Source organism: Pinus tabuliformis, chromosome X (assembly GCF_031772625.1).
Source record: "Pinus tabuliformis cultivar Carrire ecotype Pingquan chromosome X, CPIR1, whole genome shotgun sequence".
Lineage (NCBI taxonomy): Eukaryota > Viridiplantae > Streptophyta > Pinopsida > Pinales > Pinaceae > Pinus > Pinus tabuliformis.
In genome coordinates this window covers 974,018,244-974,027,701 of record NC_142308.1, presented here as the reverse complement: position 1 = coordinate 974,027,701, position 9,458 = coordinate 974,018,244, and positions in this window count along the sequence as shown.

Below are 9,458 nucleotides of genomic sequence, written 5' to 3'. Positions count from 1 at the left end.
ATCCTTGTGACACTGCCGTGATTGGAAAATTCCAACCCTTACCTGGAATCAGCTGCTACCCATTTTATCACTTGTTCCTCAAAAGACGAGTCTTCTTTAAGCTCTTTTCAACTGACTCGTAAAATATGAAAAGATTGCCGAGTTTTGGCCTTCCAGCTCGTTAAAGCGACAGGAAGCGCTATCCCTCCTCTAGATTTTAATCTTTTTGGACTTGAGGGATTATTGCACAAAAAGATCGAGTGCTTGTTTTGTTCGGCTCGTTAAAACTATCGAAAATTCATCCCTTCTGTATTGTTTTATACTTTTTTGGACTTAAGGGGTTAGATGACGAAAAAGGGATTTTGGAGTTACCTTTACGTACCTTTTCAGACTCTCTAAAAATGAAAAGGACCGAGTTATCTTTGTCGTTAGACTCGTTAAAAAGATTAATAGCGACAAACTTGTCTTTAGACGAGAACGAGTTTCACTATCGCTAGGCTCGTTAAAACATAGCGATGGGTTTGCCCGAAGGGCAAATTATAGAACAAGCATATGTTATCCTCCTCAAGCTTGACAAAAATAAAGAGGTACTGGTCAGCAATGACTGGGGAAAAATTGGGAAGAAAACTCAAAGAATCTTTATTGGTAGCAAGTCGCTCTTGAACATGACACTTCCACTCCGTGCCCGAGTCGGGTTGGGTTGTTTCATTCACCGGTCACATGACCATGGTCACGCCATACCATCCACATTTGGGGTAAATGCTACCAATCCATCACATAAGTGTCGCCGACATGTTCAAGAGAAGTCATCCAGAGAAGTCACCTGTGTCCCATCCACTACCATACATTATACTTCATTCTGTCATGACCGCCATCCTGAACCATATATCATCAGATCGTTTTCACCTCCATCAAAATCATTTTCTCCGTTCCGTGTCATTGATGTGGGATTCATTAAGGCCCTTCTTTGACGGATCGCTTCTTGTCGACATCAGCTCATTATCCAAGAAGTTGATCTAGGAACACCCTATTCAGTACTTTGAAGCTTGATGCCTCAATGGCAAGTTTCTCACTTCCGGCGACAGGTATACATCAATGAACTTCGACCGAAAGATTTTGCGTGGTGTTTGACGCCAAGTCCTTTATTCACACCACGTGAATTGTACTGCAGTACCTTGAGGGTCATTATCATTATCGGTGATTCCTCTCGTGCTTGTTAACAGTTTACATCATTGACTGGTAATCAAGCGATGTCTTTCCATGTTCGACTTCAAGACATTTCTCGCATGGATCGACTTGTACTTCGAGTGAAGATCGGACGAGATTGAAGACCCCGGATCTAGTTTCATCCATCCGGGCTGCGATATATATTCAGGAAAATAAAGACATTGAAATGTACAACATTGCAGCACAGATAATCATCCTACCAAAAGGATGATGGCTCTATCAGAATCATCAGTCTACCATCAGACGATTGTCTGTCCTATGTACATGAAAATGAATTTATAAAGCTGAGCATGGGAATGCCCGCCTCAGCTAGATCATGAAAACAGTATGAAGATAATGTATTGTATTGTATCTTATTACAGGTCTCCTCCCAGCATTGAAAGAACTTCGGATCCTCCTAATAAAGCATTTCACCTGATAAACGACCTCATACTTTAGGGGGCAACTGTTATAGACATTTTTGTGCCTTACAACTCTAAGCATGAAATGTCCATAAACCAAGGGCTCCTAAGTCCCTAAAAGTGTTGTTCTAACTCCTAAAGGAACAAGGTCAACAAATTACAGCTTCTCCCAGAAGTTCTCCACCAGAAACTGCTCAGAATCAGTCAAATCAGGATCATTTCAGCTGCTCCACTAGCTAGGTGCGTTGCAACGCACCTAAATGCACTACCAGGGTGCGTTGAGCGGGAAATGACAAGTGGCAGAGTCATTCCACGAGGTGGAGAGACAATGGAAGCTTCCAGAATCTTCTCCAATGACACTTGCCTCACTGAATTCGACCAAGGATGAGTAAGAGGATCTCAGTCTCCAAGTGGAAGCAAGAACTGACAGAGAGAAGACACTAGTCAAATCATAAGCTGACTCGTACTCCTTGCATACATCTATATATGGATCCCTCATCCCAGAGATCCAGAGGCTGGAATTTTGTACATTGCAAAGAATTGCTGTTGGTTTTGAGATAGATATCAGAGTATTGGGTGATTTATGCTTTGTTGGAGGTGAAGAGGGGCTTCTTTGCTGGGAGGTTGATGCTGGATCAGGAATCATCGGTTGTAACTCCTCCTGGAACTTCTTGTTATATCAATAAAACTATTTGAGTTTCTCCTACATGCTTGTGTATTATTGATGTTTGTTACATTTGTATGTTTAGCTTAAATCTGATCCTAAGCTATTTATGAATATAAATCCATGTCTTTGTGTAGTTTTCTTCTTCTGTGATCTTACAGGAACTTGGTGTAGCTGGGCAAGTAAGGAAGCAGGTAGCTGGAAACTGTCAAAGAAGAGAGAGATTGGATCAAAGGACTAGCGCAAGACACAGGTTGGTTCGTCTTATTCCTCTTTGTTTATAGTTCATAAAGAAGAATACAAAAGTAGTTTTCTCTATTTGTTTCTAAGGTAACTGTCACACCTTAGTGGGATAGAGTCGTTCTGAATAGACACTTATCCCGATAACAGGTGGAGTACAAGTGATTTGAATGTCTTGCAGTGTTTGCATCATCCAAAGGAGTTGCGTGCATCAAGATGCAATAGCCACATATTCTGCTTCAGCTGTAGATAATGCAATTGAACTTTGTTTCTTGCTGAACCAAGATACTGGTCTAGAACCCATAAAGAATGCACCACCACTAGTGCTTTTTCTGTCATCCACGCTTCCTGCCCAATCTACATCCGTATATGCATGAAGTGTGAGATCTGTGTCTCTAGGATACCATAAGCCATAGTTTTGTGTTCCTTGAAGATATTTGAAAATCCTTTTAACTGCCTGAAGGTGTGCTTCTTTTTTATTTTCCTGGAATATTCCAACTATTCCCATTGCATGCATGATGTTTGGTCGGGTACCTATTAGATAGAGCAAACTACCAATCATGGATCTATAGGTTGGTTGATGTACTACTGCTGATTCATCATTGGCACTGAGGCTGCATCCTGTTACCATAGGGGTACATACTAGTTTCGAATCTTCCATGCCATATTTCTTCAAGATTTGCTTGAGGTACTTGGTTTGTGATAGAAAGATACCATCTTTGTTTTGTTGGACTTGTAAACCAAGAAGATATGTGAGCTCACCAAGTAAGGACATTTCAAATTCTTTCTGCATCACCAAAGCAAAGTTTTGACTCATGGTTTCTTCATTGCTACCAAAGATGATATCATCAACATACACAACAAGTATTAGAAATTTATCATTGTCAATTTTTATATATAGATTACTATTTGTTGATCCTTTTGAAAAACCTTGTTGGTGGAGATATTTGTCCAAACGAAAATACGAAGCCCTTGGAGCCTGTTTAAGGCCATAGAGATCCTTTTTGAGTCTGCATACAAGTTTTGGATCATTTCCAAGGATGAATCCATCTGGTTGCTCAATGTACACTTCTTCTTCTAAGTCTCCATTTAGAAAGGCAGATTTCACATCCATTTGATATACTTTGAACTCCTGAAAGCTAGAAAGAGCAAGGAACATTCTTATGGCATCAAGTCTAGCAACTGGTGCAAAAGTTTCTTCAAAGTCTATACCTTCTTGTTGAGCATACCCTTTACAAACAAGTCTGACCTTGTTTCTAATAACATCTCCTTTTTCATTCAGCTTGTTTTTGAATATCCATTTTGTCCCTATGACATTCTTATCATTTGGTCTAGGAACCAACTCCCAAGTGTTATTCTTTTCAATCTGCTCAAGTTCTTCATTCATGGCCTTGACCCAGCATTCATCTTTGCATCCTTCACTTACATTTCATGGTTCAATGGAGGAAAGAAATGCTAGATAGCTTGAAGCTTCTGAAATAGTTCTTCTTGTTTGTACACTTGCCTCTTTCTGCCCCAAAATTTGAGTCTCTGAATGATTCTTTTGGACGTACCTGGATGGAGTCTTTTCTTCTACCCTTATCTGTTCTTCTGGTGCCTCATAGGTTTCTTCTTCATTATTAGTCTGATTTGATGTTGAAGGATAGTCCTCATCATCTTCGAAATCTTCATATTTTACCTGTCTTGGATTGTTTCCTACTTCATCAACCACCACATCAATACTTTCAACAAATTTTCCAAGTCTTTTATTGTAACACTTATATCCTTTACTTCTGGAAGAGTAACCAAGGAGAATGCCTTCATCTGCTCTAGGTTCAAACTTGTCAAGGTTTCATCAGTCCTTTTGATGTAACATTTGCTTCCAAAAATTTTGAAGTATTTTACCGTAGGAGTCTTACCATACCAAAGTTCATGAGGAGTTTGAGTGCTGTTCACCCGGATGTTTGTTTTGTTGAGAATAGTAATGGCAGCAAATGCAACTTCACCCCAGAAGGTTGTGGGAGTTCTAGACTCATCAAGCATAGCACGAGCCATTTGTTGAACCGTTCTGTTTATCCTTTCCACTACTCCATTCTGTTGAGGAGTCCTTGCAGTAGAGAATTCCCTTCTTATTCCATGTTCTTCACAAAAGTTGAAAAATTCATCCGAGGTAAATTCCCCTCCTCAATTAGACCTGAAGCATTTGATTCTGCGATCTGATTCATTTTCAACCAAGGTTTTGAAAGCTTTGAACTTTTCGAAAGCTTCGTCTTTATGCTTCAGAAGTCCTATCCAACACATCCTGGAAAAGTCGTTAATGAACAATATAAAGTATTCTTCTCCACGAGGTGACTTTTTCCTTGATGGACCACATAAATTAGTATGGACAAGTTCAAGTGGCTTACTAGCTGAGCCTTCCTTCTCAGGGAAGTGTGTTCTGGTTTGCTTACCAAACTGACATGATTTGCATATTGTATTTTCTGGAATTTTGATGTCGGGAAGATCGCGAACAGCCTGATATTTGCATGCTTTCCTTATCTGAGGGAAGCTTAGATGCCCCAATCTTCTGTGCCATAGCTAGTGTTCATCATTCTTTCTTAGATAGCATTGTTGTTTTCCTCCCTTGAGTATGTATAAATTATTTGGAGTTCTTATGCCTTTGATCACTGTTTATCCTGTATCAAGCTCAACAACAATACATCCATTTGATCGAAATATTATCTCATTTCCTTGATCACACATTTGGCTAACACTCAATAGATTATGCTTTAAGCCATCAACATACATAACATTTCCAGCTTTGACTTTTTCTTTCAAAATAATAGAACCTTTACATTTTATGAGTGCAAAGGTGTCATTTCCAAATGAGACCTTCTTTTCCTTTTCTAAGGCACTATATGACTGAAGTTTTTCTTTATCACTTGTCATATGTTTCGAGCATCCACTGTCGATGTACCACTGATTTTCCTGTCCTTCTGCATATAAGGCTATACCACATCTTTCTGATAGCGGTTCTTTCTTTCTCCATGTTTTGGGACCCAATGAAGCTTGCTTCTTCTAAGATGTTTGCCGAAATCTACTCCTGCATCCAAAATCTTCATGACTGAAGTTGTTACAAATAGAACATTCTATTTCATTTTCAAGAGCCGAAAATTTATTGTAGGTCCTTTTCGTGATCCCAGTCACACTCCTTTGATTTCGTGCTTCTCTAGTCATGACGGTCTTGTAGGCAACACATTGAGCAGCTTTATATCCAAAGTTATGACAAGAGAAACATTGGCCATTGAAGAAATTCCCGCGATTATCAAACCTACCGACCAAATGATTATAGTTTCCATTGACATTCATTCTTGAGGCAAATTGAGAATGATTTACCTGCGGTTGGTTGTAGCTTCTGTTCATCCTAGAAGTAGATTGACCCCGATTTACCTGGTGATCTGCTTTATGCCTTTGCTGACGATTGTCAACCTGTTCACTTCTCCTTGCTGCATCAAGATAACTTTTGGAGGTGGATGGCTTCTGTGCTTGAGATGCTTCTTCAGTATATCCAAGACCTGTCTTGATTAGAGGAGAACGTTGTACTTTGATAATTTCATCTAAAGTTTTAGATCCTTTAGCAAATCTAAGATTAAGAGCTTTTGTTTTCTCAATATCTTTTCTAAGTCCCACAATTTCACATTCTAACTTTTCATTGTGTTTTTCCCTTTCAACAAGTTGGAATGTCAGAGTATCTATGATCATACTCTTTTCTTCTAAACATATTTTAAGTTTAGAAATTTCTTCATAGAGATCATCTTCATCTATAGCATCCAAGAAATCATCATCTTCAAAAGCCATCAAAAGTCTATAATCATTACCATGTTCATCTTTATCACTATTTGATAATCCATCGTTGTCTTCATGTGTATAATAGCTCTTCTTACTTATGTTCTATTTTCTGTTCCATTTAACTGTCTTTACCTTTATCAAACTTGTCTTTATGAGGGCATTTGGCTGTATAATGACCGCCTCTTCCACAAGCAAAGCATTTGAAAGATAGCTTACCTCTGAATCTTCTAGAACCCCGTTGAAGGTTCTTGACAAAGTTTGATTCTTCCTCTCCTTCTGATGTATGTCCTGACTCATTGCATTCTCCTTTTCCTGAAGCTTTCAATGCAACTTATTTCATGTCTGATGGATCCCCTTTTCTCATTTCGAAAGCAGTTAGGATTCCGTGTAGCTGTGACATGGTAATACTTTGTAGATTCTGCTTTTCTTCTATGGCAGAAACTTTTGATTCAAACTTAGAAGACAAATATCTTAGAACCTTTTCAACCAAAGTAACTTCTTTTATCTCTTCACCCAAGTTTTTCATATGATTAACAATCTCATCTATACGTAAGAAATAATTAGCCACACTTTCATCATTGTGCATTCTGAGAGTTTCATATTGAATTCTGAGAGATTGTAGTTTTTCACGTTTTACCTGATCGTCTCCTTCATAGCTCAGAACGATCTTGTCCCATATTTCTTTGGCAGTTTTGAGCTGCATAACCTTGACGAATTCTAATTGAGATAAACTCCCTAATAGAGTATTGACAACCTTTGCATTTGTTTCATACTGCTTCTTACCAGCCATATCTGTAGGAGTTGCTGATGGAAATGTGTATCCTCCTTCCACGATATCCCAAACTTCTATACCAAGAGATTGAAGATAGGATATGATTCTTACCTTCCAATAGACGAAGTTGCTCCCATAAAAGATTGGTGGCCTGATAGATGCCTCTTTTTCGTAGTTTCTCATGATGATAGATCTTCCTTCAAGTGATCAAGCTTCTTCTGAAGGACCTGCTCTGATACCAATTGTTGGAAATAATACTGAGAGGGTCGAGGTGAATCAGTATTAGCAATTTAACAATTTTTCATTTCCATAAACAAATTGATATACGCTACTTATGTTAATTAAACCTGTGTATATACACAACTGTGTTTAGAGAAACCCGCGTATATCTTGCAGACTTCTAATTTAGTTAGTTGATCTTAATCTGTGTTTTAGAACCATATAAATAGTTATCAAGTGCATTAAATAGTACAGGCAATCACACACATGAACACAAGATATAAGGTGGAAACCCAATGTGGGTGAAAACCACCTACTGCAATTCATCTCTATCTTTTTTAATAAGAAACTTCTTTTTACAATATTTCTATACTGGTGCAGTCTTATACTAGTACGCAGGCTTCTACCTGTAGAAGGCTACAACCTTCTCTCGTTCTCTAGCTTCTCCTGGAAGGGAGCTACAACCCCCTTAGCTTTTGTACTAGCTGATGTACTAGTACGTAGGTGCTGACCTACAGAAGGCTACAACCTTCTCATTTTCTTCCAGGGACCACGTTTCATAAATTTTCAGACTGGATCCATCAATAACATTAATCAACCATCAAATACATCTGCATCAACCAATCTCCTTTGTACCAACCAAAACTGAATCAAATAATCACTTCTCTGAAAGCTATAACTAGAATACAGTAATAGCAACCAAAAACCAATCCTGAACCCATAACACTGTAGCAATAAATAGAAGTAGCTAAAACATATTTCAAAAGATGTACGCTACTTCAATATGTATAACCTGCGTGCATACGCTGTTATATTAAAGCAAACCTACGTATACGCAGTTTTAGTATACCGAACCAGTGTGCATATGCACCCTTTCTATGCGGAACCTGCATATAGATCTATAAAGATAATTTACCCTTTTTAAAATATTCAGACATCAGTTATACCCAGATCATCAGATTTATAGATCAAGTCATGTGCCAAATATAACAGATCAAAATCACACAAAGATACTTCTCTTCAAGCCTTGAGATATTAACCCATCAATAGAACTTATCCTTCTTCGAGTGCTCAGGTTCCACCTTGATTTAGATCCAGCTATGCACCATTACCCAATAACTAGTATTCTAGATCTTGTTCTTCATAAGATATCCAATCCTTGAATCCTTTGCCTAATGATCTCCTTCCCCTTTTATAGTCTTAGGCCTTACTCAATACCATGGTCCAAAACCATATAAAATAAATACCATGGACCCAATACCTGTGGTCAATACTTTGGACCAAATACCATGGACCAATACCAAAATACCATGGACCAAATATCATGGACCAAAACCAAGTTTTCCAAACTGTATGTGCTTTTTTGAGCATGAAAGTGCATGTATACACATACGTGCCTTTTTGTCTGTGAAATCACGTGTATACGTGTCTTTGTCAAAGGGAACTTGCGTATACCTCCTTTTCCTTTATTCTGAGAGCCTAAACTGTGATTTGTCATTTGAGTGAGTTGCCATCAAGGACAACACCTGTGTCATAGTGCCAAACCTGTGTCATAATGGAAACATGTTTGAGGTTGGTGTATGGTAATAGGCCACAACCATAAGTGGGTTGACAACAACCAAAAGACACCACCCATATTTAGAGATCCGAGGTATTTTTAGGCCTCGATCAAGTGGTTGAGGTAGTTAGGCAAACATTTGCAGTAAGGAGCACTAGTTAGGACCATCCAGAGGGTGGACAAGGGTTAAGAAAGTCATCCACATACTAGTTATGGACTAGAACCCTACGCCAAGGAAGAATAGAGCTAGGCCGAGAGCCTTAGGGCTTGAGTGAAGGTCAGTCGTGGATTGTAGGATAAACTAGAGGTTGGCCAAGAGAATCAGGTGGTCTGGTTAGGGGCACAAAAGGATACATGTAGGAGGTCATGGGCTATAGAGTCACTAAGAATAATGGGCAAAGGGTTAGTAACTTATTTAGGCCCATCTGTAAGTTGTTCAGAGAAGGTCGTAACTCTGCTTAGGTTATAAGGGTGTTTCTATTATAGCACACTGAAGAATAAGTGTAATTGAAGTGCTCAGATTAGTTGAAAAGGAGGTTGAGGGCTATTTGTAGGTTGTTGTAGACGACAAAAGTTGAAAAACTAGGAATG